At 34.0% G+C, this 27,944-nt stretch overlaps 2 long non-coding RNA genes across 4 annotated transcripts in view; one reads left to right on the forward strand and one right to left on the reverse strand.

Annotated features, from left to right (window-relative positions):
• LOC143235307 (uncharacterized) overlaps positions 1-19,398 on the reverse strand; it is a 42,318-nt gene extending 22,920 nt beyond the window's left edge. For all 3 annotated transcript variants that reach the window (XR_013019016.1, XR_013019017.1, XR_013019018.1), the window contains exons 1-2: positions 19,316-19,398; positions 14,403-14,514 (exon numbers count right to left, since the gene is read on the reverse strand). This is a non-coding gene — a long non-coding RNA (uncharacterized LOC143235307). The remainder of the gene's footprint in view (positions 1-14,402; positions 14,515-19,315) is intronic.
• The window catches only part of LOC143235306 (uncharacterized), a 29,533-nt gene continuing 8,065 nt past the window's right edge, over positions 6,477-27,944 (forward strand). The window contains exons 1-2 of the long non-coding RNA XR_013019015.1: positions 6,477-6,600; positions 6,703-6,767. This is a non-coding gene — a long non-coding RNA (uncharacterized LOC143235306). The remainder of the gene's footprint in view (positions 6,601-6,702; positions 6,768-27,944) is intronic.

Consider the following 27,944-nt stretch of genomic DNA (forward strand, 5'->3'; position numbering starts at 1 on the left):
ATACAACATTTGTACAACCTGTTTCCATCAGTATTTTTATCACAATCATTAATATGTATTAGTGAAAATAAATACATTTTAATGATGTTAAATAGTGTAATGTGTAAAATCAGAAGGAAGGACTGCATTAAAAACAGCAAACCTAAACCTCTGACTAATTATACTTAACTCAAAAACATGTGAGAAGTTGTGGACTTGAACACCCACATCTCTCTCTCCTAATTTCTAATTCTATATCTCTTGCTATTCTTTATTTCTTATGTGAAACTGGCAAATGAAGATTAAGACTGATACACAGTGTATCCCCACTGCAATGTGGGTCCTATTTCTTCAGTCACCTCCAAAACCTAGGGAAAATATTATAATCCCACACTGTAGCTTGTACCCTGGGAAATTTTCAGTCAGTGCAGCATTTTTTATTTGTTTTTGAGTTATAACAAACTAACATGCATTGTTAATGAAAGAAAAAAGTGCAATTTGCATAGGTGTTTAGGTTTCCCCATTTAAGCCTATACAGTTCCCCTGGAAGTATATAAACAAGCTTTTGATACATATAAATACCAAAGGTCTCAAAATAAGACACTGATAAACTTAAAGTATAATGGTTATTCCAATCAAATAATGTACAATTTATACCATACTATTTTTCTACTTATTTAATTTTTATTCACTTCTTTAACTTCTGAAACCATTCTAACTAATACTACAAAAAATAATACAACAATTAAGTTTCATGCAGAATGATACAAAAATATTAAAATGATTAACATCAACAGAGAATGCCTTTAAAAATTGCATAAATCTCACAAACAATATTATAAGTTAGTAAGAAAATAAACACTTTATTAACATTGTAAAAACTTCTAAGTATCAAACATTATTGTACTATCAGTACAAATATTTAATATTTGTTAGACCTTAGGCATGAAGCAAGAACTTCACAATTTATGGTTTAATTACTGGTACTAAATTAACAAAATTCAAATCATAAAACTATAGAAAAATGGCCCCATAAATATTATAGGCAATAAATGTTGGGCTTGGAGGGCATATTTATCCCACAAATTGTTTTTAGTGAATCTAAGATTAACTGATGATTTGTGAGACACTATTATCAGTACTATACAGTTGAACTATTTTGCTTGAAATTTAAAGTTATTAGGTTACCAAACCATTCCACAATAATAAATGGGTGTTATAATGAAAGATTTTGTTACTGGACTTTGCATAATTGCCTTTTATAAGTTTGGAACTTCTGAGTCAAGGGTATGAAACTACTATTATCCAGTTAATTGTATTTGTATCTACCACACTTCACAGCTCAGCAAACAGCTGTATTACTATTAAATTTCGTATTAACGTTATTCATTTACTCAAATTATTGTTAATATAGTATTACTACCACTGAGATTCTAAACCAATCTATCTCAAATTCTCTTAAGTCTTACTCTTAGCTGCCTTCCCTCTCGTCTTACGGCTAACACAGATATTCCTTGATAGCTATGCATGGAATTCAAAAGAAGCTCTTACTTCATTATTACTACGTTTTTATCACATTGTTACAACTTCCTAAGCGGTATATTACTAATAACTTACAATATATACATTTACAACTTATAATTAAATCTAAGCCTAAGAGGCATACATATACATAACAAGTTGGTGTGTGAAATTAGATAGCTCATTCTCATGACCGTCCTCATGTCTTACTCTATCGCTATGTCAAGTTTGGTGCTCTTTTATCAAAAAATGGGGAGACGTGGAAGAAAAAGCTTTCAATGACAATTATTGTTTCACTCGACAAGGCCTGGCAGCTTCTTGGAAGCTCACTAATATATTAATGTTCCATAAGGAAGGAAAGACAGCAAATAAACCTAATAGCTACCGACCAATCAGCCTGACCAGCTGGGTAGGTAAAATTCTTAAAAGAATAATAAGTAATAGACCCTACAGATTTTTGAAGATAACATCAAAATTACCAGAAGAACAAAATGGACTCAGAAAATTCAGACAAACAACAGATCATTTAATTAGATTAACTGAAACTATATAAATAGCTTTGATAAAAAAGAATGCACTGTCGCTTGCTTCCTTGATAACGAGAATGCATTCGACACTATATGGCACGATGGTCTAAGGTTCCAAATGAATGAAATGGAACAACCAACGAGTGGAATTATTCGCTGGCTATCTAACTTTTTGGAAAATAGAAAGTGTAGAGAGTACCTTTTTTTTTTTTTTTTCCGAGTACTTTACTCCAGAAGCTCAGGGAGGGGTGGTTAGCCCTATACCCTTCATCATGTATGTAAACAATACGCCATTGAAGGATCCTAATCCTAATCTTCACAGTTCGCTGATGATGTGGCAATCTGGAAAAGTGCTGCAACACCAACAATAGCAGCCACAAACATCCAACCTCAACTAAATGGAATAAGTGAATACTGTCAAAAATATAGAATAAAAATAAACGCATCAAAACACAACTTGTAGTATTTACGAAATTGAAAAAACAAAACTAGTCAGAAATATATATGAATGGTGCGCTACTTCAGACTGCCACATCGGCAAAATTTTTAGGCCTAACCCTTGATTCAAAATTATCTTGGATTAACCATGTAGACGAAATTAAAAACAAAGTCTGGCAAGGAACCAATTATGTTAGGAATCTAACTGGCAAGAACAGTGGAGCATCTACAGACAACATACTAAAAATTTACAAAACATATATTAGACCAGTAATAGACTACGCAGCTCCAGCATCAATAGCTGTATACGTTTGTTTGTTTGTTTTGGAATTTCGCACAAAGCTACTCGAGGGCTATCTGTGCTAGCCGTCCCTAATTTAGCAGTGTAAGACTAGAGGGAAGGCAGCTAGTCATCACCACCCACCGCCAACTCTTGGGCTACTCTTTTACCAACGAATAGTGGGATTGACCGTCACATTATACGCCCCCACGGCTGGGAGGGCGAGCATGTTTAGCGTGACGTGGGCGCGGGCTGTATACGACAAAATTAAAATTAAACTGCAAACAATCCAAAATACACTCCTTACAACAGCATACAGAATTCCAAGAACAACATTATCTAAATTCACACACAAATATTCGAATATACCAACCATACCAGATAGAATTCTACATAGTACAATAACGTACTTCGATAAAAATTGGATGAAAAACGAACTGCTTTGTGAACTAGATAGGTACCTCATACATGATGAAGTTAGTCCTAAACATCTCTCCTCAGTCAATTTATATTTTAAACATAAAAGAAATAAATAAATACAAATAAATAAACAAAAATAATAAGAAATAATTAAAAAAGGGGGAATAAAAAGTGCCACCAACAAATTTGATATTCTGCTGATAGAGTAAAATAATAACTATGTATGTACCACAATACATGGACATTGCTCTGTAAAAGATCAGAACAATATTCAGTTCAATAATTACAAATTCCAATACTGCAAGACCATAAGTACGGGGAGGAGGAAGAGGTCAAAGAGAACCTGACCTTCCAGGGTACGAACATATCATACCCAAACACCGAGAGAGAGAGAATGATATTTGTAAATGTTTAAGTATGTGTGTGTGTGTTTCTCTTATAGTAAAGCCACATCGGACTATCTGCTCAGCCCACCGAGGGAAATCGAACCCCTGATTTTAGCGTTGTAATTCCGGAGACATACCGCTGTACTAGCGGGGAACCTGTTTAAACATTCTTGGCTGTTGTCGTTTTTTGAGAAAACAATGGTTTAAACAGTGTATGACGTCAAATCCCTCGTAACAATAATTAAAAAGTAATGCTTAGATACAATAATATATACACATTTAAGAAACATAGTTACTGCATAACAAGTTAATGAAGGATAGGAAATAAAATAATAGGATTTGGGGAAATAAGTATCTCAGGTAAGATAAGTTGCTATAGCTTGATTTTTTCCATGTTTCCTGAAGGAATAAAAACTATATGTTTGAGTGTCGATGGAACCAGGCACAGGATTCCAGTTGAAACGTTCTCCAAATGCGAAGTTGGCAGTTCCCTTACCTCTCCAGCGCGTAAACGACGTTGGTATCTTCCTAAAGATAAGAAATATCACTTTGGGGCCATATTCCCTTTCTTCATTCATTATCTGAAGACAAAACATTTCATTATTCCTGTAGACGATCCGAGTATTAATACATTACTGCAAGGAATTAAATGCTGTGCAACTGAACTAGCACAAATTCTTTGTTCGCAAAAGCTCACTCTTCTTCAAGATAAAAAAGAGCGTGAGAGTGATTTTATCGGCTGCATTGATGAAACGATAGTGTTTCAGACAGAATTTACTGATCGTGGATATTTAATGACGATTCACGGATCAAAGAAAAGTTTGATGGAAATTTTACCAAAAGTGCAAGCAAAGGACGACAAACAATTTAAAAATCTTGGATGGAAGGTGTCCATGTGTTTTAAAAAGTATTATAAGTTTGTAAAGGCATTATATAATTGCATCCTGTTTCAATCTGTCTCAAAACTAGGATACACCGTTACGTGTGCTTCTGAGTGGCGCAACAAATCAACTGAAAATCTTATTTCCCAAGGCCAAACACGAATAAAATTAAAAATGCAGTTCATCGTATTATAAAGAGATTGAAATTCTGGAACACAAAAGAAGTCGATTTTTAATTTGAATTAAACTTAATAGTTACTACTTTTAAATTTACGTGTAGTAATATTAATCGAATTTATAGTTTTTGCTGATGTTATTTGAGACCAATATAATCTTCATGACTGCTTCCTTGAAGTCCACGGCTCTGTGTGAAAAATTGATATAGATGTTCAAATCATTAATTGAATAAATGTTTACACAAGAAATAAAATTATGTAAAATTTATGTAATTTAAATAAAAAACACTAGAGTATTTTTTGCATCTGTAGCTCAAATAAAGATTATTATGAAAAGTTGGTAAAATCTAAAGTAGGCTTCTCGGATCGTATCTTCAGTTTACATAACTAACTTTCTTAACACAACTGAAGAAACTTATTTGCTATCGGATAAACAAAAAATATTAATTATATAGTTACAACAGCTACATCAACAACAGTAATTAATCTCGTAATCTAAGAAATACAAAAACTAACATAATGTTTTGAGACAACAACCGGCCATTTTGTCTGTCCCATACTCTAAACTAAGCTAAAACTGCTAAATTAATAAATGAAAAATATCTTCAAGCCAGTGTTTAAGATTCATATACGTATTAAGCGTTCTCCTCAACTCGCGTAAAGTTACTGCCTCAACAACAATTCATTCCAAAGGTCAACCTCTCTGTCAGAAAAATAAAATTATCTTAGTTGAAGTTGACTTCTATCCTAACAAAATTTATGTTTGCGTACCCTAGTCCTACTGTTCTCACCGTTAAATACGAAAAGAAATGGTGCATCAACATTATCAAATCCATTTAAAATTTTAAACACCTTAAACTCTTCCTTTTTCAAGAGAAACAATTTGAGCCAGTAATGGGCCAGTAAATATTTCAAGCTCTCCTACTCTGACAATCCTTCCATCCCAGGCACCATTCTAGTAACCCATCTCCGAACCCTTTCCAACAATTTTGACGTCTTTCTTAAGGTAGAGAGCCTGCCACTGAACACAATATGCAATATTTCTGTAAATACAACCTAAAATCCTGTTTGTTCTATCACTAGCAAAAACACAATGTTTAGATGATTTAAGAGACTGATCAACCATTTCACTAAGATCCTTTTCTTTCACGAAACTGTTATTTGCATCTAAATTATACTCATAATTTAAATTGTGATATCTTAATACAATACTTTGCATTTATTATAATTAAAATTCATTTCCCATTTACCTCCCCCAACTCACTAAACGATCTAATCCTTTTTGTAAGTTAACTACATTAAAAAAAAAAAAAACTATGACCTGTGTATTATCTGCACATTACTTCACTTTATTGACTATTCCTCCATCATGCTATTGATGTAAATAAAAAAAAAAGTAAAAGGTATGAAGACTTTAGCCGAGATGTACTTCATTTGTGACATTAGTCCAATAAGACTGAACTCCATTTGTTGCAGTCCTCTACTTTCTTTATACAGTCATTTATTATCCAATTAGTTAACTTGTCCCCCACACCTATAGAGATAATTTTTATAAGCCTTGTATGTAGCACTTCTCAAATGCTTTTTTTAAAATTCAAATACATAAAATCTCCACCGTTACCCTCACTTAAATAACCAGTAACCTTTCCAAAGAATGCCAAAAGATTTGTGAGGCATTTGCTCTTAGTGAAACCATACTGAGTATTCCATAACATGCTAAACTTTTTCATACTTTTCTAAGAAATGATGTAAGACTAATGGGCCAGTAATTATGGGCACCTTCCTTGAAAAGAGGAGTGACATTAGTTATTTTTTAACCCTTTGGTATCTGCCAACTATTTAAGAATATTAAAAGGTTGCAAGAGGCTCACAGACGCGCGTGTGTGTGTTTTTCTTATAGCAAAGTCACATCAGGCTATCTGCTGAGCCCACCCAGGGGAATCGAACCCCTGTCTTTATCAGTAATATGGTGACTTCGTTCGTACCGAAAAGGTTTGTCTTACTGATGATTGAGTTTTAGATTGTGAAAGTAAGATTTATAGTAAGTACAATAATACACATTGAAACTTACACAGATTCTTTCTTTTCATTTAGTCCACAGTATCGCCTTACAAAGAGTAGTAGGAACGATCTTACATGGAAGCAACACAGTTTAGTGGGTACGTTTATTTAAAGTATTTCTTAGTTATTCTTGGCGTTAGAAATTACTTTTCTATCGTATCGAATGTACACATTATTTGCTTTTTATCAGCATAGTACATTTAAATGCTTACTAAACAGCCACATCAAATACAAATATAAAATCAAAGTGTTATTTAAGGGATAATTGGAGATTCTAGTTTTAGTTAAGTGAAACATTAAAGCCATGAAATGTTAGCAGGTACTCTATTTCCTTATGTTAAAAATACTGCTTCCAAAGTCGAAGTATGCTATAGAAATAAAACTCTCGTATTTAAATAAACAATAAATATTTTTAGGTCAATTCTTTCTGACACAAATTTTTGGTTTACATTCACAGTAACATTTACTTTTAAAAATGTAATTACATTATTATTTTGAAAGTTACGTAAATGTTATCCTGCTATTCATCATTCCATGTTGATGTAAAATAGTTGAACTGTCTGAGAAATATAAGATCTGTAAGTAAATATCGTTATCTTCCACGGTTTATGAGCCCTGTTCCTGGTTACCTATTTATAATAGATTTTGAGGAATTCAAAATTTTGCTGGTACGTTGACGGTTTAATATGAACTGAAACAAAATTTCCAAGAATAGATTCAATTGCGTTTCACTTTTATCTTTTGACTGATTGATTGTTTTATATTTAAGCAAAAAGCTACAGAAAGGTCTATCTGTGTGCTCTGCTCACCGCAGGTATCAAAATTAGGTTACTAGCGGTGTAAATATGCAGCACAACTCTGTGTCAATGAGGGGGACTTTATCGTTGATCTGTTATACCTATTTGCATTGGTGCTGGGTCCTATTTGATGTTTTTAGCTTATAAAAGAAAACTTTCTTCCAACAAAATTGTTAACCATTGGCTGAACTCCATTTGTAGCAACCTTCTACATAGTCATTTATTATTCAATTCAATTAATTAACTTGTCCCCCACACGTATAGAGATACATTTTATAAGACTTTTATGAAGTACCTTCTCAATTTTTTTTTTTAAATGAGCAATAACCTTTCCAAAGAATATCAAAAGATTTGTTAGGCATGATTTTCTCTCAGTGAAACTTTGTTGGTACGTTGGTGGTTTAATTTGGGCTGAAATAAAATGTTCAAGAAAGAATTCAATTGCGTTTCACTTTTATCTTTTGACCGATTGATTGTTTTATATTTATCCATATATATATGAATATATATTTATATTCATCGCAAGTATCAAAAACAGGTTTCTAGCGATGAAGTCTCAGACACAGCTCTGTGTCACTGGGGGGCTTTAACTTTTATCTGTTATACCTATTTGCATCGATGCTGGGTCCTGTTTTATGTTTTTTAGCTCATAAAAGAATACTTTCTTCCAGCAGAATATTTAACCGTTGATCCTGTGAGTTGTTAATTGACTTGTTTGTTGTTGAGCACAAGCATACATACACAGTGGATTATTTTGGATCTGTATACTGCGGATATTGAAATCCAAATCTTAGCATTAGAAACTCAATAAGTGTAGACTCTATGAACAGACATTTAGAACAACTTTTTCATTTGTAAATAACAGACAAATACTACTCTAGAGCGTTAAAACATGTAAATACAATAGTGGTCAAAACGGTTTAAAAATGGAGAACGTTATTGTACGTCGGTCAAAGAAACCTATGACAAAGAAGATCAATATTTGTTAAATGTGTTGACCATTGCACTTATTGAGCGTATGAAACCCTTTTTTACTTCGAGACGTTTTAAAACTTCATGGTTGTTCATGATGTAACACACTTTACCCTAAAAACAGGCATATTTTTAACGTTAAACCTAAGTATCAGCTGAATTATTTCGTAGCTTTTATCATCTCAAAATTATTTAAGAAATAGTTTTGATTAAATGAAGGTTAATTTATTCATTAGTATTGATTTTGATATTCAATGAAAGATTAACTTACCGTTTATTAAGTAACACACAACAGATGTCAAAACTAGAACATGATTTTAGTTTCATAACCAATTAGATTTAATTTTGCCTCTGTGACGCAGTGGTATGCTTGCGGTTTGTTTGTTTTTTTTTTTTTGGAATTTCGCACAAAGCTACTCGAGGGCTATCTGTGCTAGCCGTCCCTAATTTAGCAGTGTGAGACTAGAGGGAAGGCAGCTAGTCATCACCACCCACCGCCAACTCTTGGGCTACTCTTTTACCAACGAAAAGTGGGATTGACCGTCACATTATAACGCCCCCACGGCTGCGAGGGCGAGCATGTTTGGCGCGACTCGGGCGCGAACCCGCGACCCTCAGATTACGAAGCGCACGCCTTAACGCGCTAGGCCATGCCAGGCCTGGTATGCTTGCGGATCGACACTGCTAGAAACCGGATTTCGACTCCTCAGATGCGCGAAGCACAGGTAAGCAGTTGTACAACTTTGTGCTCACTTCCAAACAATCACTTTGTTATTAAGTTTCTTTCATTACTCACTCATGTTTGGCGATTATGTACTTTTTTATTTTAGTGTAGAACCGTAAAAAAAGCTATATGCGCTCCGATCCACCTCGAAGAATTTAAGTACACAGTTTAGAGTCGTAATTCGGTAAAATTGGCTACCGACAAATAGAGTAGCAAAAATTTTAAAAGTAAAGAGTTCGCTGTTAAAATGATACATTTTAAGTCTTCTGAGTTACGAGTGTTGATTAACAAATTTAAAATTCAGTAAAATATTTTTATTCTAGAAGCTTCCAACAAATGCGTTTGTTGAAAGCTAACATAAAAACTTTTAGTATGATCATATCATTACCAGTGTACTGATGTTTCTTTCTCTCTCCAAAGGGGTAAGGTTTACTTAACACTATGTATAGTCAAAGATAATTTGTGACAGGTAAATTTCTTTTAAAGTTATATAGTCATGTGTTTCATAAAGTTACTAATTACATAAATGCCACTTTATAGTGTTTTCAAAGGTTGTCAAGAGAGTTATGATTCACAATAAAATACTATAACTATAATAATGAGCGCGAGAGGGCGTCGTCTTGAAAGTTTCTTTTCTCACAAAGTGAACGAAAAGTGGGTAGAAGAATATTTATTTACTCTAAATAGTAATTAGAAGAAGCAAGGTATATTTGATTTATTATATCCGTAAGTTTCGGTCCCAGAGTACATTTTCCGTTTCAAGTGCAAGTCTTCAAGTTTTAACTTTCATTGCTTCCGCCTGCTGCTCAGGTTTTACAGTTTACTAAACTTTAACGTGTCTAGTCAGAGTCGTAGGTTCATGGTTTGACCCACTATCAGTCGTAATTTTATTTGCATTGCAACTCCGTCAAATTTATTGTACATCTTATTAATTAGAGCTGTTGTTATTCGGTGTTATTGATAGAGTTCCGGTATATGTCGGGTGTTTAATGTATAAATATATATGTGATTTTAGCCACCTTTATAAGATCATAAAAACGGTTCCTTGTTTTTAAATATTACACGCTAATACTAACAATTGTAATAAATTTCTGCCTAATTTGGTGAGGAACTCAACTTTCAGGAAATAAAGTTTGGAGACGGTATGAATGGGTAGTGAGACAGTCTGTTATTACAAATGTACAGCTTTTCAACAAACTTTAGCAATAAGCTTTGTTATTAAGTTTCATTACTCACTCAAGCAATCTACACACTTTAATATTGTCTCAGGTTTTGATTCATGAGGTTCTTTGGATTTTAAAGTAATGTTTGTTGCTTATATGAACATTTTATATAAAAAAAATAACTTTACAAATTTGTCTATGGAGAAAATAAAAAAAATAAGCTGGCAATGAAATGCATATTTCCATTATTAAATCATGTTAATGAGTTATAAATGCAATTTATTATCACATTGTAATGTAAGCGAAACAGCTATTGTGTGTAATTTTGTTTGTTGCTATGTTCCAATGCTATAGTATGTACATATGAAAGTACTTTATGAAATAATCTCAGAAGCTTGTGGTTAAAATATTCAGACTACCAACAATTCTGTTACCATATGACCTTGACTCCTTCACTGCAAGGAATGATTTACTATCATCATAACCAATGTACATTGTGTATCTGAGGGTTCACCAAATGTACTGGTTCCATTGAAGGCATGCAACCATTATAGTTTGCTAACCATACTTTATAATGTTCCTTTTTCTCCTTTGTTGTCCTGTTTTTGTTTGAAGAGGAGTAATGACAATACACACTCAGTCGTTCATAGTCTGTTACTTTCCCAGATTCACTTGAAAGAACAGTGACATCCCCATGTAAGGAAGAGTATCTGTATTTCTGCCAGGAACCATCATATGTCACAGATGTTTAAGTGATTTTGCCAGCTTTTTTGCAAATACTCAGCATCTTTTTCATGCATTTACTAGCAACCGTTTCAGTTGCATTACAAACAGATATGTCCCAAGACTCCTTTGCATCTGATATGTTTGTGTTCATGACACCACAAAGTAATTCTCTGGCAGTTCTACCTTTCCCAGTGCTTGACATATCATAAGCAAATTGCTTGTTAGTAGCAAATGAATTCTTTCCTGTTTCTTATTTGCATGCCAGCCTTTTTCATTATGATGGTTTATTTTTTGCATGAAAATTTTAGTGTTGCAGCAAATACAATTCAATTGATTATTTCTAAACTCAACATTTTCTCTCACAAATCCCCTCAGTGTGGATTCCTGTACGTGGTGAGGGGACCTCCCAGGGAAGATTCTGTTCTTTCAGTTTACCTCCTCTGGGATCTAAACATCCACCGACGTATTTACCATGGTGACCTATGAAGAGGAGGAGAGGATCCTGGTGGTTGAGGGGTCCAACCATAACACACCACTTTGGTCTTGAATTCCTGTAGATGGGCACCCTTGGGGTGACCCCTCCTTGAGTTAGTCGGTTGGTCCACTTGGGCTAGGGTCAACCAAGTACCAGTGATGGAAGTTTTCAGCAATTGTTGTGGACATTGAGTCTGATGCTGGTGTTTGGGTATAGTGCTCACGAAAACCTGGCTTTGCTGCAGTGTCCTTGCTTGACATTGTAGTGCATCTCTTCGTAGGGCTCCGTAGTGGGTGGGGTCAGTGGGCACTGAAATTTTTTTTTCTAACGGATCCTCCAAACAAAAATTTAAATAAAATAGTAAAAAACAGTCAATAGGTAAACGACCACGTCTTGATGTTGTACCTCATTTTCTTGTCCTACATTCTCTTTCAGAGAATCCTTCAGGGCAAATGTCAACCTTTTTTATTCAGAAGGGACTGGAGGAACTTGCCCACTCTCCAAAGTCAGTAAAGAAGCTTCGATCTGGTGATATATAAGTGGAAACATCCATATCTCAACACAGTGAACTCCTCTTGAAATCAAAGGCAATTGGGGATATACCTATTGAGGTTACACCTCATGCTACTTTGAATCCATCACAAGGAGTTTTTGTTGAGAGGGATTTGAAGAACATCTCCGAGCCAGAGATTCTCACTGGTTTCTCCACCCAAGGAGTTTGTGCATTGAAGTGTATATCCACTCACAAAGATGGAATTATGGTGCAGACCAATGTCCTCATTCTCACATTTACATCACCATGTCCCATCAAGGAAGGTATCTTAATTGCAGAGTATGTCAATACATTCCAAACCCTCTTTGATGTTTCCAGTGTCAGTGGTTCAGTAACTCAAAGACATCATGTCTTGGTTCCTTGTTGTGTGCTCGTTGTTGTGGCAAGGAGCATGATGCCTACAAATGGGAAATGAACCCTCATTGTATCAATTGCAATGGCTCTCACCCATCCTACTTTCCTTCTTGCCCTAAATGGTTGGAAGAAAAAGAGGTGCAGCATTTGAAAACGATTCATAACATTACTTATGCTGAGGCTTGAAAATTGCTGTTCACCACCTCAACTTGGAGATATACTGCTGCACTTTGTTCCACAACTACAGTGGGAGTACAGACAGATCTCTCTGTGCCACCAAAAGAATTGTTCTCCAAACAAATGAAAAGTTTTTTGACCTCCATGGTTAAAAAAGTTGATGAATCAACTTCAACACCTATCTCTGTTTTTTACATACATTCTAACAAATCCCAAGATCCACATCCTTTGGTTCCAGGTATGGGCATTTCCTTGGATACATCTTCTTTTCCCATCCCAAGATGCAAAACAATCATTCGTTCACATCCTCAGTCACTGGAATCCCCTTCCAACAGCAAAGACCTGCTCAATCGACCAAGGGCAGTATCCATGGAGGTTGATAAACCTCCTTGAAATAAAGACAGTGAGAAAAAAAGACGTGGTTGTAAAGAGAAGGGTTCTCCACCCATTTTGCCTACATGTAAATAAAAATGGCCACCCTGATAGAATGGAACTATCGTGGTTTACGTTCTAATCTGGATGACATCAAAACACTGATTGCTTTTTACCATCCTGTATATCTTTCCATAGAAGAAACATTTCTGAAATCTACTGATACAGTCACCTTTTGGCAGTTTTCTTTGTACAGAAATGACAGGCTGTGTGATGGATGAGTGCATGGAGGGGTGGCACTTTTGGTTGATTAGCATGTGCCTGCCCACCCTGTCTTTGCCACTCGACACATCCTTGGGGGCCGTAGCCATCCGTGTTTCCTTGGGTCACACAATCATTGTTTGTTCTCTCTACCTGTTGTCTGGAGAGACATATGATCAATCAGACCTCGATGCTCTCATTGAACAGTTGCCATCTCCATTTTTCATCCTTGGGGATTTTAACGACATCATCTTCTCTGGGGAAGTGCTGATATTGATAGGAGGGGTCGTTCTGTAGAGCCTATGCTCTCTGATCACAACCTTTCTCTTTTCAATACTGGTTCTTCTACTTATTTCTATGCACTTAGCCTGTCCTTTTCTGCTACTGGTCTCTCAATTTACTCCCCTTCATTATTCTCCCATTTTTCATAGAGGGTTGACAATAATCCACAAGACAGTGATCACTTTCCTATAATCTTGAGAGAGACTGGCCGTGGTTGATGCCACCCGACCCATGTGCCCAGATGGATGCTGGATCAGGCAAACTGGCCCTCTTTCACTGCTCTTGCAGAACTTGATCCTGCCAATGACTGTGTGGCAGCAGTAACTGAGTGTATTATGCAAGCAGCTGTTCAATGTATTCCTAAAACCTCGACACGCTTTCCACTATATCCTCATCCATGGTGGAATCCTGCCTGCCACATGGCACAGATGGCTCAAAAATGGGCCTTGAATACGTTCCATAGATATCCCACACTCTTGAACCGAATCGCTTTCCAGCGGGCTCGTGCACATGCTTGGTGGGTAAGACATCAAAGCCAGAAGGAATCTTGGATTAAGTTTACAACTGCGATATCTTCTACCACCAGTTCCAAAGTCAAATGGGACAAGATTCAAAAGGTCAGTGGGCAATATAATTCTGTCCCCCTCTCGATATTGCTCTCTGATGGTAACTAATCAAAAATATTCCCATTCCAACCAAAAACATAATTTTAACAATATAATTCATATACTTACTACAAAAGAAATAAATGCATATTTACTGTTTTTATCACTTAAATATCAAGTATTTACTGACAGACAAAAGAAGAAATATGTAAGCAGAATGAAGCCAATACCAATAGTTTACTTCTATTTTTACTCAAATACTGATGTGTTACCTGGGTCTTCATGGAATTCAAGGTGTGTTATCCAATGTCACATGTTTTTGCAACCACAAAGCTAGAGCCAAGAGGGTGTGAGGCATCTCCTGTGAACATTTCTCACTGCTCCCTGGTTGGAAAAAATCATGTGCTGCTGCATTTGGCAATAATTATAATTATATATTTATTTATTTTGGGTTAGTATTAGGGTTTAAAGAATCAAGAGGCAGCACTGCACTGCATGTTAGAAACATGTTTTCACAGGTGATAGATGTTAAACATTCAACTTATAATAATTTTACACCAACAAATAAAACTTGTATATCAACAAAAGTAGGTAAAAAAATCTGATTCAACCTTGAAGGGATTCTCGCAAAGGACTAGTTCTGTAAACCCTTCCATCAACCATGGTTCTGTTACAGTCATATGATGTTTAGGGTTCACTTGCAATAAACACTGAAGAAGCTGTTTGCTTTTCTCAGACAACCAAAATGGAAACTCATATTTGCCATTCTGTATTATAATAATAATATAAGTACAAATATTTTGTCATTTGTCAATACAATTTTGTTCTTTCTTGATAAGCAGGTAGGTTGCACATTATTAAAAAGCTTGAAACAACATATGAAGCAAAACTGCTTATAACAATCATTTGTAATGAACACTTCTTGTGACATAGCTGTTATATAGTTAGAGATTTCTCCCTATTTAAGGTAACTGAATTTTTTAAATTTCAATTCATATATCAGAACATGGCAATTATGATATATTTTACTCAGAAAAAAACAATCAACAAAGATTTTGTTTCAAGCAATGAGTGAGCCAAAAAACAGTGCAGGAGAACTTCACTGTTAATATTTTAATGTGCTGTCTCACACACAGTTAAAAAGTACATATTCATCCATCATAATTCTACTGTCATCTTTTGCATTTTTAGCAAAGAACAATTATCAGCACCACAATTTAATGCTCATGAGTAAATGAAAATATAGATGTAGACAGTGATATTTAAAGTATCACATACAGTATGGAGTTTTATTCTAAATTTTGTACCTATTAGAAAGCAAATGGATGGGAAATAAATGAAAGACAGTTGAGATAACAATGCCTACTGTAGGTAATATCACTACCAACAATACATATTTAAAGATAAACTTTCTAGGACTATTAACCTGTCTGTTTACCTTTGCAGAGCTTTTATTTTTTGCAGGTACTTTCTATTTTGTCATATGTAACATTCATACTGTTTGTTACCTAAGTATTTTTTGCTCAGCTGATGTTACATTTTCCTCTACTGTCATAATAACATTCAAGTTACATATTTTTTTGCTCAGCTGATGTTACAAAACTAGATCAAAATTAATTCATTAATAATAATAACTCTTAACCTTTGATATTTGTGTGTTTTAAAGTATTTTTAATTGAAAAAGATTGATTTGTTATCTAAGAGCACTCTTCAGAAGTTTTACAAAAGGGCTTAACATTTAACATAAATGCTACAAACACAAGCACGATGAAGGGCAAATTTTAGAAGCTAGTAACAGCAACAAATTTGAGAACTGGCAGATCCACTACATTTTGATATGATGTAAAAATAACATTGTTCTCTCAACATTTCTTAGGATTTTCTTGTAACTAAAGATGATGGACAATGAATGTGAAAATAAACTGGATAATGAATAAAAGTAAGATAATTTTATACTTGCATGCAGTTAGTTACATGTTAGTTTTAGCCCTAGTAATAATATCATAAAAGGTAAATAAAGTAGAATATGATATAATTCACTACCTGGTGACTTAATGCTTAGTGCTGAATTAATTTACTGTAAAAAAAAAGTAGCTAATTATGCAAGCTGCTGAAGACTCCTCACTTCAAAGAAAAATGCTTAGGGTAATTTTGAATGAGTATTTTTCTGCCCCAAGTTACTATTTTAACCTTATGTATGACAATATAAATTACTCTATTTACTTCTTAGGTGTTACACACTTCTTGTAACCATGGTACAAATTAAGAGAAAGGGCTGTTAGTTATCAGTTGTATGTTAAAAGTACAAATATCCAGACCAATGAGTTGTTACTAATGAGGGAACCTAGTAATAATGAATAATTCTTTTTCTACTCTGGTCTTATTTATAAAACATAACTTACAATAAATCTTTAGTAACTCAAGGTTACATTAGAGACAGGGATACACAAAGTGCAGAGTACTGTTCATCTATTACAGAAGTTGCTCCTAAGATATTTTTTATGTAACATCTTCAAAATTAACTAAACTTTTCTTTTTAATGAAATATTAGAACTGTTATATCAAAAACTTTGAAGTGGTTCTTTTGGACTTTTAGTCCATTTTAATGACTAAAAATAAACACACAAGTGTAGCAGGTAAAAGTTAAATTCAATACTGAAAACATCATGATAGTAAAATAAAATGCAACTACAATACAGTAAAATACATTAACTTCAAAGAGCTTAGTGTATACACACAAAATGGAGAAACTACTTTTAACAGAGTCCCAGATAATTATAGTTCCCAGAAATGAAAGCATGTGAATAGGTAAATGTTACATGAATGAAATAATAATTTCATACCAAATAAATGACAAATGTCTACAGATATAACACACAACAAGTTTGCAGAATTCATTTAAAGGCAACCATACTGAAATTAGTTTTAAATCAGCTTTCACAACTAACAAAATTATTACTGAAGCTATCACTTGTTATTCATAAACAACCAGCATGTTAATGTTAAAACCAAAACCCATATGTTGGTTTGAATTGACTTGATCAATAAGTGGTCTGGCACTGGCATTTATATATTAGAAGTTGTTAACCTGACTTATACCAATAATTATTCTGTGACTAGGCCATCTTTATTACTAATGTTTTTTTAAATAATATCTAAGTATATCCTTAGTTATTACTAATTTCCTTAATAATTCAAAAACAAACACTTCTTTCCTAAGCTTTTGTATTATGGTTGTATCTTGGGATAACTAATATTCTGTACTTAAAGATGTGATTTATCAATCATGTCATGACATGATATAGAATGGGTAGAGTTTACTACTTGTAAGCAGGGGCGTAGATTTTTTACACCCGATGGGGGGATGACTTTTGCAACCACTTATGTGGACTGTTCAATTTGCAAATTGGTAATCTCTGATTATGTAAACCTGAAAGCTGTAAATATGCAATCACAGAGTAATCTTGTTGCCATGATACTTGCATGTATACTTAGGCCTACTGATTGATACTTACAAAGTTACGAACTGTAACTTAGATCGAAAAACTTAGAAGCACAGCTATATTAAAAATGTACATTTTGGCTACTGAAAAAGCCTACATCTAGGCCTAATTATGTAATTTGATTGGTAAGAACACAAGAATCACAAGAAGAAACACACAATTTGTAGGCCTGTGATGCAATAAAACAATTCAACAGACCAAACTGTAGGGGGTGATTGTATGCACCATACCCCCCACCTAAAATGAAGGGGGGATGTATACCCTCCATCTCCCCCAGGATCTACGTCCCTGCTTGTAAGTATCTGTCAATCACAATTTCAAGTTTTCAACTGATGTCATTAAAATACCCCTTTACTTTCATAAGTATACAGGCAAGTTCCTACTTCATTTCTAACACTTGGTTGTTGATAATGTTATCTTCATGTATTCATATAATATGTACTTATAAGTACGAGATGGACACCAATCAATTTTCTTGGGACTGCATTTTATCTTGCCTTGACATAGGTGTCATGCAGCACCATTTTACCAGGTAAAATTATAAATCACATAAATTCTGTTAACATAGGACCAGTGAAAAGGTAGAAGGGGATGAAAGATCAATATTCAAGAATCATTTTTAATTGTTTTCATTAATTATGAACTAAATAATTAAACTTGTAATGTAACTCTACTAATATGTGTCTGTGGAATCCAATGGTGTGTGTGAAATTCTGTCATTTTGATTCTTTCAAATTCATCAAACCCCTCTAATTTTAGGTTTATAGCTCATATTCCAGCAGTACTTTAAAAATTAATTACTACAACCAGAAAACCTAAAGATTTATCAAGTTTTCTTATTTGATTTTTTAAAAATTGTGATTTTAACTAGTTAAAGCAATTGTAATTCTTCAAATTTTAACATAACAAAGATATACAATTATGTCTAAAACAACTCAGACCACTCCAGAATAAAATTATCACACAAACTCTGTAGACAGAGAATGCACATCAAGCAAATATATATGTGATTCTAACTTATTCTTTTCAATTACCTAATATGAACAAATAAATGAAAGCTCAGTAAACTGAAACACATTCATTTTTGTCAAAAACTGAGAAATCCATGATGTGGTTAATACTATATAAATAATTTGTTGTTACTAACTTACAAATTATGCACAGTGTTTCCTTCCAATATTATTTCTCCACATTATAAAAGACATGATAATTTGCCTTTCACAAAAAAAAATTGTTTCAAAAAATACTCTAGATGGGTTTAACTTTTTTCAAATGCTTGAAGTTAATTTTTTTGCAAAAACCATGTACAGAAAACATTTTTATATCAATAAATATTGTTTAGAAAATAAGCTTTCAAAATCTTATTCTAAAATTAGATGAAAACAGCTTAATATTTTAAAGAAAAACATTTAAACATCAAAAACTAACAAGAAAAATTATAAAGTAGGAGAGAAAATCACAATGTATTAATTCATATGGTTATGTGAAGCCTTGTATCTTTCACCGAGGCAAGCCTTTTCTGCTTTGATATATCAGGTTGTAATTCAGTAAGTCATTTTGTATAATTAAATAACATTTATATTTAGAAAATTAATAACACCACATTAGCATTCTAGGAAAAGTTTTAAAAAGAAAAGTAAAAGTAGTAACAAAACAAACCACTGTTTCTATAAATCATTTACCTGAATCTTTTTATATAAAGTGCTAACATTGTCATCATCAAATGGTAAATATCCACATAGCAAAACAAACAGTAGAACTCCCAGACAGCCTGTAAAATTTGAAGGTATTTGTTAATTGAAATTTCTAATTAACAAATTACTATTTAAGCAATAATTCCTTTATCAGAACTGATTCAGTAAATCTTTTTCTATAATGATATAAACTCATTAATCAGGATTACTTATTTTTACAACTTCTATGATCTACAAGTCAACATGATTTATTTAAAAACTTTTCTAAACACTGATGACAAGTACAGTTTAAAGACAAAATATTTTAATAAAGCTAAACAAAAACTGCATTATTTCAAATGTATAACAAATTAAAAGATGAGAAGGAAATCAGTTTTTCATTATTTTTTTCACATTTTCATTAGATCAAATAATGACATAATTCTCGTTATCTACAGATTGTCTTTTTAAAATCTATATCATTAGACTAGGAAATCTTATGTAAATCATATTTTGCTTGTAATATTATAAAACCTTTTTTACACATTTCATTTCCCAAATATTCTTGTCCACTAATCAATTCTGGTGCAGCATATGCAGGACTACCACAACATGTTTCTAGGTGTGTTTCCATACTTCCCTTAAAATTACAAGATTTATTAGCATGTATTTTAACAACAGTTTCTTTTGCCATGATATAAATTACTGATTATTTTCAAACGAATAAACTCAACAAAAAGCAGTTTATTTTAAAAATACTTTTAATTTACAGGTTAACTCTATTGAAATATATACAAATTCATCCAAAAGCATTTGAACTGAAATAAAAGAAGCCAAAATTTCATAAGCAGAACAAAATAAAACAGCTTTTCGTTACATCTTCGTTCGATTTAGTTTCCAAAATACTAAAGAATTATCACTGAAGTAAACACTATGTAGTTAGTTAGAAATGATACAATGTGAGTGATGCAAAATCGCTTCATTTTGCTGTGTTTGTGAGAAATAACTTACTGTTTGAAATAAAAATAATTTGTTTTTTCCTTCACTGAAGCGTTTTTATTTGTTTAGATTGCATATGTTTTTGCTATGTCAACCGTATTATCATTATTGTTTAACTAAAATTAAAGAAAAGCAATTAATACAGGAATGTAGCATGCAAATCAGGATATTGCTAATATTAAACCAAGAATAGGATTAAAAACATGTTGCCTGTATGTGGTTATTTATAAGAATGAAATGGAAATTTTAAGTTTGAGCTCAGCTATACGACATGGCCTCTGGGAACAGTAGTGAGGATTTGTTTTTATTAATTGGTTAGGTTTTTGGAATTTCGCACAAAGCTACTCGAGGGCTATCTGTGCTAGCCGTCCCTAATTTAGCAGTGTAAGACTAGACGGAAGGCTGTTAGTCATCACCACCCACCGCCAACTCTTGGGCTACTCTTTTACCAACGAATAGTGGGATTGACCGTGTCATTATAACGCCCCACGGCTGGGAGGGCGAGCATGTTTGGCGCGAACCCGCGACCCTCAGATTACGAAGCGCACGCCTTAACGCGCTAGGCCATATATTTTACATAATTTTATTTCTTCTGTAACCATTTATTCAATTAGTGATTTAAACATCTATATCAATTTTTCACACAGAGCCATGGACTTCAAGGAAACAGTCATGAAGATTATATTGGTCTCAAATAACATCAGCAAAAACTATAAATTCGATTAATATTAGTACACGTAAATTTAAAAGTAGTAACTATTAAGTTTAATTCAAATTAAAAATCGACTTTTTTTGTTTTCAAAATTTCAATCTCTTTATAATACGATGAACTGCATTTTTAATTTTATTCGTGTTTGGCCTTGGTTGTTCTTCCCGTATAATGCGTTGTCTATGAAGTAACCATTGGGAAGTGAGATTTCAGTTGATTTGTTGTGCCACCCAGAAGCACACGTGACGGTGTATCCTAGTTTTGACACAGATTGAAACAGGATGCAATTATGTAATGCCTTTACAAACTTATAATACTTTTTTAAAACACGTGGACACCTTCCATCCAAGATTTTTAAATTGTTTGTCGGCCTTTGGTTTTTGGTGGATGGCCACGTTTCTCCATTTCTTGATCAAAAATGGAAAACGTGACACAATGACGTACGATAACTTGAGGAAAGTCATGAAGGGGTGAGTTGGAACCTTCGTAGTCCTCATGTAGCTTTGCAAGAAATTCAGAAATCAAATAAACAAACTGTAGCCTATCATTTCAAACGCCCGGCATGGCCAGGTGGTTTAAGGCGTTCGACTTGTAATTCGAGGGTCGCAGGTTCGAAGCCCCATCACACCAAACATGCTCGTCCTTTCAGCTGTGGGGGCGTTCCAAAGTGACGGTCAATCCTACTATTCGTTGGTAAAAAAGTAGTCCAAGAGTTGGCGGTGGGTGATGATGACTTTCTTCCCTCTTGTCTTACACTGCTAAATTAGGGATGACTAGCGCAGATAGCCCTCGTGTTGTTTTGCGCGAATTTCAAAACAAACAAAATACAAAAAATAACAACTCATTTCAAAATTATGGGCGTAGAAACTTATTTGATGAGCTTTGAAAATAAAAAAAAAATCTATAATTATTAAATGTTTTCAAATCATTTTTACAAATAGGTTTATTCAAAAGAAACTCATTTATTTTTATTTTTTTATGCTTCATTAAATTGTAATCTCTGTGGAGTTGTCACAAACGCTACCTGACCAAATCGATTCAAAGTAGAGAGTTGTGAAGATAAACCGACATGCTTAAGTTAGAATATAATTTGTACGTTTGGTCGTTAGTTGACCTGAAAGGGGCACGGATAGACGTGCGTAACTCTGGTCCTCATGTAATAATTTTTAATACACTAAGCAGTTCGCACTAACAAGGAAAAGGAAGAGGTCAAGTGCATCTGACCCTCCTACGTATACACACATATATACCCTAAGAACGAGAGAGAGAACGATGTAGTCGTTGAATTTTGTAATTAGCGTTAATAACTTGATTTAGTTTCACTAATACATATTAATGATTGTGATAAAAATACTGACGGAAACAGGTTGTACATTCATGTTGCATAACTAAAGTTGTTAGTGTAAAATTTTATAAAATCCAAAAAAATGAAAATCAAACAAATTCAAATATTTTGAAAGACTTGAGACCTACTAGAGCGATTATTCTGATGATAAGATGATGCTTTTGAGTCTTTAATTTTAGAGGTTTAATGAGTGAACATGAATTTAGAAAATGTTTTTCACTAATAAGATCAACAGGAGAGGAGTTTTATGGAGGATTAGACACTTGTTCTGCAAATATTTAGGTTGATTTGTGGCACCTTTGATAATTGGTTTCTGTTGGTACTAAATTTTATAGTCAGCAAACAAATTTTCAACATATTGAAGATATGTGAAGAACTACTTCTGTCCTTATCATGAAATTTTACAGCTTAAAACACAATTATAAATCTCAAAATTTTGAAAGCAACTTGTATGTAGTAATGAGATAAGGGAAGGTTTTACCAGTTATTAAAATGTTGGTGCAGAAAATATTATTTAATTTTTCATCTGATAAAACATTAGTATGTTAAATCTATTTAGCACTTCAACCATATTAATTATTATTGAAATTTTTTAAAAGAACAATGGCATACATAATTTCCCTTCTGTGATATGACTAAATACAATTCTGTAAGTTGAATTTTGTTGTAGAATTAAGAGGATTTCTTAAACATTCAGTAGGTATGGAAAAACCTAAGTTACATCATACTTATAAAAAATTGCATTATAAGGGTATTTGTCTCAGTTTATGATGACAGTATTGTTTATTAAATATAACCTTCTAGTGTCTACAAATAATTTGTAATCTACATGGAACTGACTTGAAGATTCACTCTTTACGTTATTGTAGCATGTATTGTAGTGCCATTTGCATGCTGAACAACTGAAAGAACTATTCAGAACTGGAAAATTTAATTGGTTAACTTCAGGCAGTATTTACATTGATTAGTTTTATGCAGTCTAATCAAAACTATGACTAAATTAATTGTCACTATAATAATAAACTAATTGCAAATGGAGATAACAAATTTCTCTATATTGGATAATTTGAATTATCCAAATAATCAAAATGTTACTTTGTTTACTGCTGAGCACAAAGCTGCATACCTGAAAAATCAAATCACAAACATCAGATAATATTACACTTTTAATTATGAATATTCTTCAATGTCTAGTTTATTAACATGCACGGATAATAAAGTTCAGTTCAATTTTTAATGCAACTTTTAAGGTCATGACATGTGCACTTTAACTCTGCATAGACTGCATGATTAACCCATTCCCATGAGTTAATCCTTCCATTTATAAGGTAATCCTAATCCTTGTAGGTTTTAGAATAATTTTGAATAAATACTATCCTTTTTTAGCCAGTAAGAACAGGATTATAACAAAAACTGAAGTGACCTTAACTAGTGTACGGATTGTTTGCAAGTCAATTAATAACAATATTTTGCTTTCTTTCATCTAACCACTCTATAATCTAGCAAATGGGATTTTTCAAACTCTTTGGATGATATCGTTGGATTTATCTGACTTGACATTTAAAGCTATTTGGTGCGACAAGTGGATTTACCAAACCCAACGGTGTTGCAAAAACATGTTCTTATCGTGCAACAGTTGGAACACCCACATGTCCTTGTAATTCCCACACTAGTACTGTGTGCACATACATCACTTGAAAAATGTAATGCTGTATAACACACACTTTATTGTTTCCCAGTATCACTGAAATAAAAAAATATTTCGCTGTTTATGAAATTTAAACTGGAGATGTATTCCTGTAATTCGAAACTTTAAGTTATGGTTCTTATTTCTGTTGAGAATCAAAGGGGTTATTTTGTACTAAGGACATTTTAGGCATGCTAGTTGTAAGACACTGCCGATTGGAAGTACTGTCTTTTATTTACTGAACATCTTTCGAACAAACTTTCCATTCCTATTTATATGGATGGTTCCAAATCAGATGATTCTGTGGGCTCTGCCATGGTTTGTTACGGTTCGGTGGTTGCACGCAGAATCTCTTCTACAGCTTCTGTGTTCACTGCTGAACTGTAAGCCATTTCTCTTGCCCTGGATCACATAGAAGTTAAGCAGTACTCAAACTGCATGATTTATACTGACTCGTTTAGTTCTCTACTGGCCCTGGAATCGCTTTAAGTTGGTTCACACCCTGTTCTCACCGATATCCAAAACCGATTGGCCCATTTTTCTTTAACATCCATTTTGTATCCAGTTTTTCTGGATACCGAGCCACGTTGGTATTCGCAGGAACGAGCTCGCAAACACAGCAGTTAAATCTATCTGCTCTGGCACTATCACTGCTATGCTTGTTCCATACATGGACTATGGTCCTGCATTCAAAGCTCGGCTCTGTGCCAGCTGGCAGTCGACTTGGAGTGAGCAACGCGAAAACATGCTTTTCCAAATAAAACTATATTGGACATTGGCCGTCTTGCTTCTGTAAGGATCGGAAGGAAGAAGTTGTTCTAACTAGATTACGCATTGGCCACAGTTTTTAACTGTTTTCTTTTATCAGAAATTGATGCACCAGTGTGTTGTCTGTGTAACACTCAGATCACGACAACCTACATTTTACTATTTTGCCCTCATTACGACTCTCAACGACGGCACCATTTTAAAAATGTTCGGTCCCAAGGTTTGTCCGTAAGGTTCAGCAGTGTTATTGATGATGGTGACACTGTCCACTTTGATAAAGTTTTTAGTTTTTTAAAGGCCATTAATGTTTTTAGTGTCATTTAACTTTTTAATTTATACATTAAACCTTTTTTAATGTGGTTTCCTTTTAAGGATCACAGACTCTCTAGTTTGATTTGAAATTAGTAATAGGCCGTAACATTAAATAACTCGACACCAGAACTGGAAAGGCCAACTTCATGCGACTAATTCTGCTGTTTGAACTATTCATTTGAACTTCCCGTTAGTCATCCTGGCGAGTTATTATTAAAGTTTTGCTACACGTTTTTTGAAACTTTTATTACTTTACCTTTTGACAATGGCCATAATGACACATAACTCGGAACCAGTACTGGAAAGGCCAACTTCAGGTGACTGACGGTGGTTCTTGTACTTACCCGTTAGTCTTCCTGGCGAGTTATGATAATTACCATTATGCTACAGAAAGTCCTTTACGACTTCTCTTACTGTAGTTTTTCTCTTAACGTTGTAGACTAGATGTCAACGTTGGTTTTACGCTATTTTGTTTTACCATCATTTCCTTTTATGAATTTTACTACATTTACTTTACTTTTGCCTTTTACTGGATGTTTGGTTCAGATAGCCTAGCTGCTTTGTGCCATAAAACACTAAATCAACCAACCAACCAACCAACCAAATGTTGGGCTGGGCTGGCAAGAATGCATCAACTATCATGTATCCAGACCTTCCATCACCCCAGTGCCACACTACCTTGAGCTCCTTGTACCCACTCTGTCAGAGAGAAAGCAGCCATCCTCAGAAGAGAGCAGCAAATCAGAAGAGGAGGTAGACGTTGAAGATCCAGATTACCGTTTCAGAAGTGCAGCTCGTGAGAGAAACCCATACTACACCAACCAAAGAGACCTCAATAACTTGATCAAAGATCTTAGTCTAACAAAGTCGAATGACGAGCTTTTGACATCTAGACTCAATGTGTGGAATTTGGTAAATGAAAGTGTGCAAGTTGCATGTCAGAGGAAGCGTCACTGACATTTATCAACCTTCTTCACTCATGAAAATGGGCTCTGCTTCTGCCACAATGTGTCTGGTCTGTGCGAAGCAATTGGAATTGCTTGTAACCCGAACGAGTAGCGCCTCTTCATTGGTAGCTCATCCAGAAGCCTCAAAGCCTTGCTGCTCCATAACGGGAATAAGTATCTCTCTTCCCTGGCTCATTCGGTGCACCTCAAAGAGGAATACAACATCGTCAAACCTTGCTAGAACCCTTGAAGTATGATGAATATGGCTAGGAGGTTATTGAAGACTTCAAAATGGTGGCATTCCTGATGGGTCTTCTAGGAGGTTTTACGTAGTTTCCCTGTTCTCTTGATAAATTCAAGGAGAGCATGGGAGCATACTCAGAGAAGCAAGGTAAGCACTTCCACCAAGATATAGTGGACTTTGAACGCTGCTACCAAGGAATCTGTAACGAAAACATGATGGAAGAATACATTTGGAGGCTGACACGTAAAAGTGATTTACATTACAGTCGCAAATCTCGAAAAACTACCCACTTTTAAACATTTTTGTAGAACTTGGGTTTAAATACATGTAAATCTTGATTCATATGTTGTTTTATTCAGACCTTATGCAAATGAAAATTTGCCCGTTTTTACACAGAAAATAGGTTAATTTCTAAATTTCACTATCTAGGTCACAAAAGCAAAGTCTGAAGTGAATAATAGCCATTTTCTGTACTTTTACAACATAAGCAATTAAGAAATAACTCACACTATCCAGGAACAAATTTTGTGTTACATGGTGTTACTTTCATTACCTACCACTTCCATATAAGGATATGAGCTTTTACTAAATTTGCTACCTTAATATCTTTCTCAGTTAAATGCCATGTGAGGTAGTATCCAATCTTATTCATTATTACTACACTATTCTTGTTCTTCTTCTTTTGATTAAAATTTACCAACTTCCTTAAATTAACGAAGGCAATGAGGATAAATGACTGGTTAGGGAGTTGACGTGGTGAAAAATTGCTGATAATAATCGCATGTTAACAAACGGTTTTCACTATAGGACTGATTATAATTTCAGTAGTAGGGTTAGCTAACATCTTAATAACTCAACCGTTCCCGTTTTCGATTTAAAACTGAATAAAGGGAGCAACATTGTTTATGAATAAAAACAAGTTCATAAATCCAATCACATTTACTAAATGAAACAAGCCTTTTAGTGGCACAGCGGCAGGTCTGCAGACTTACAACGCTAGATGACGGGTTTTTATGGTAGTGGGGAGAGCACAGATAGCCCATTGTGTTGCTTTATGCTTAACTGCAGACGAACAAACAAACAATAAATTTATACTATAAAGAAAAGTAACTAATATGACCAAAAAATAATCGTTATAAATAGTCTATATCTGCAACGTACGTTTCAATCCACTGTATGATCTTTCTTGGAAGTTTCCTGATACGAGGTTTTGTGAATAATTGTTTTGGTTTATCAAATTTTGAATGTATGTCGCAAATTCTTTACAGTAGGTGTCTGTGGCTTATTGGTGATGAATGTCAACAATAAATGGCAAGCATACAATCCACGTGTTTTAAAATGATAAATTCAAAACAAATCAAATTTACGTACAAAAATGTTCACTGCTGGTTACTGAAGTTATATCTATCAGATTACAAGTCGAACCCTTTAGCCCCCTGGCCAAATTTTATGCTCAAACAATACAGACTAACTAACACTCATGTTAAATTTAAATGCTTTGTTTTTGTAATTAAGCACAAAGCTACACAATGAACAATCTGTGCTCTGCAAGCCACGGGTATCGAAACTCAGATTTTAGCAAAATAAGACCAGAAACATACAACTGTGACCACATTTAAATACAACA

The sequence above is a fragment of the Tachypleus tridentatus genome, chromosome 12 (genome assembly GCF_004210375.1).
Source record: "Tachypleus tridentatus isolate NWPU-2018 chromosome 12, ASM421037v1, whole genome shotgun sequence".
Taxonomy (NCBI): domain Eukaryota; kingdom Metazoa; phylum Arthropoda; class Merostomata; order Xiphosura; family Limulidae; genus Tachypleus; species Tachypleus tridentatus.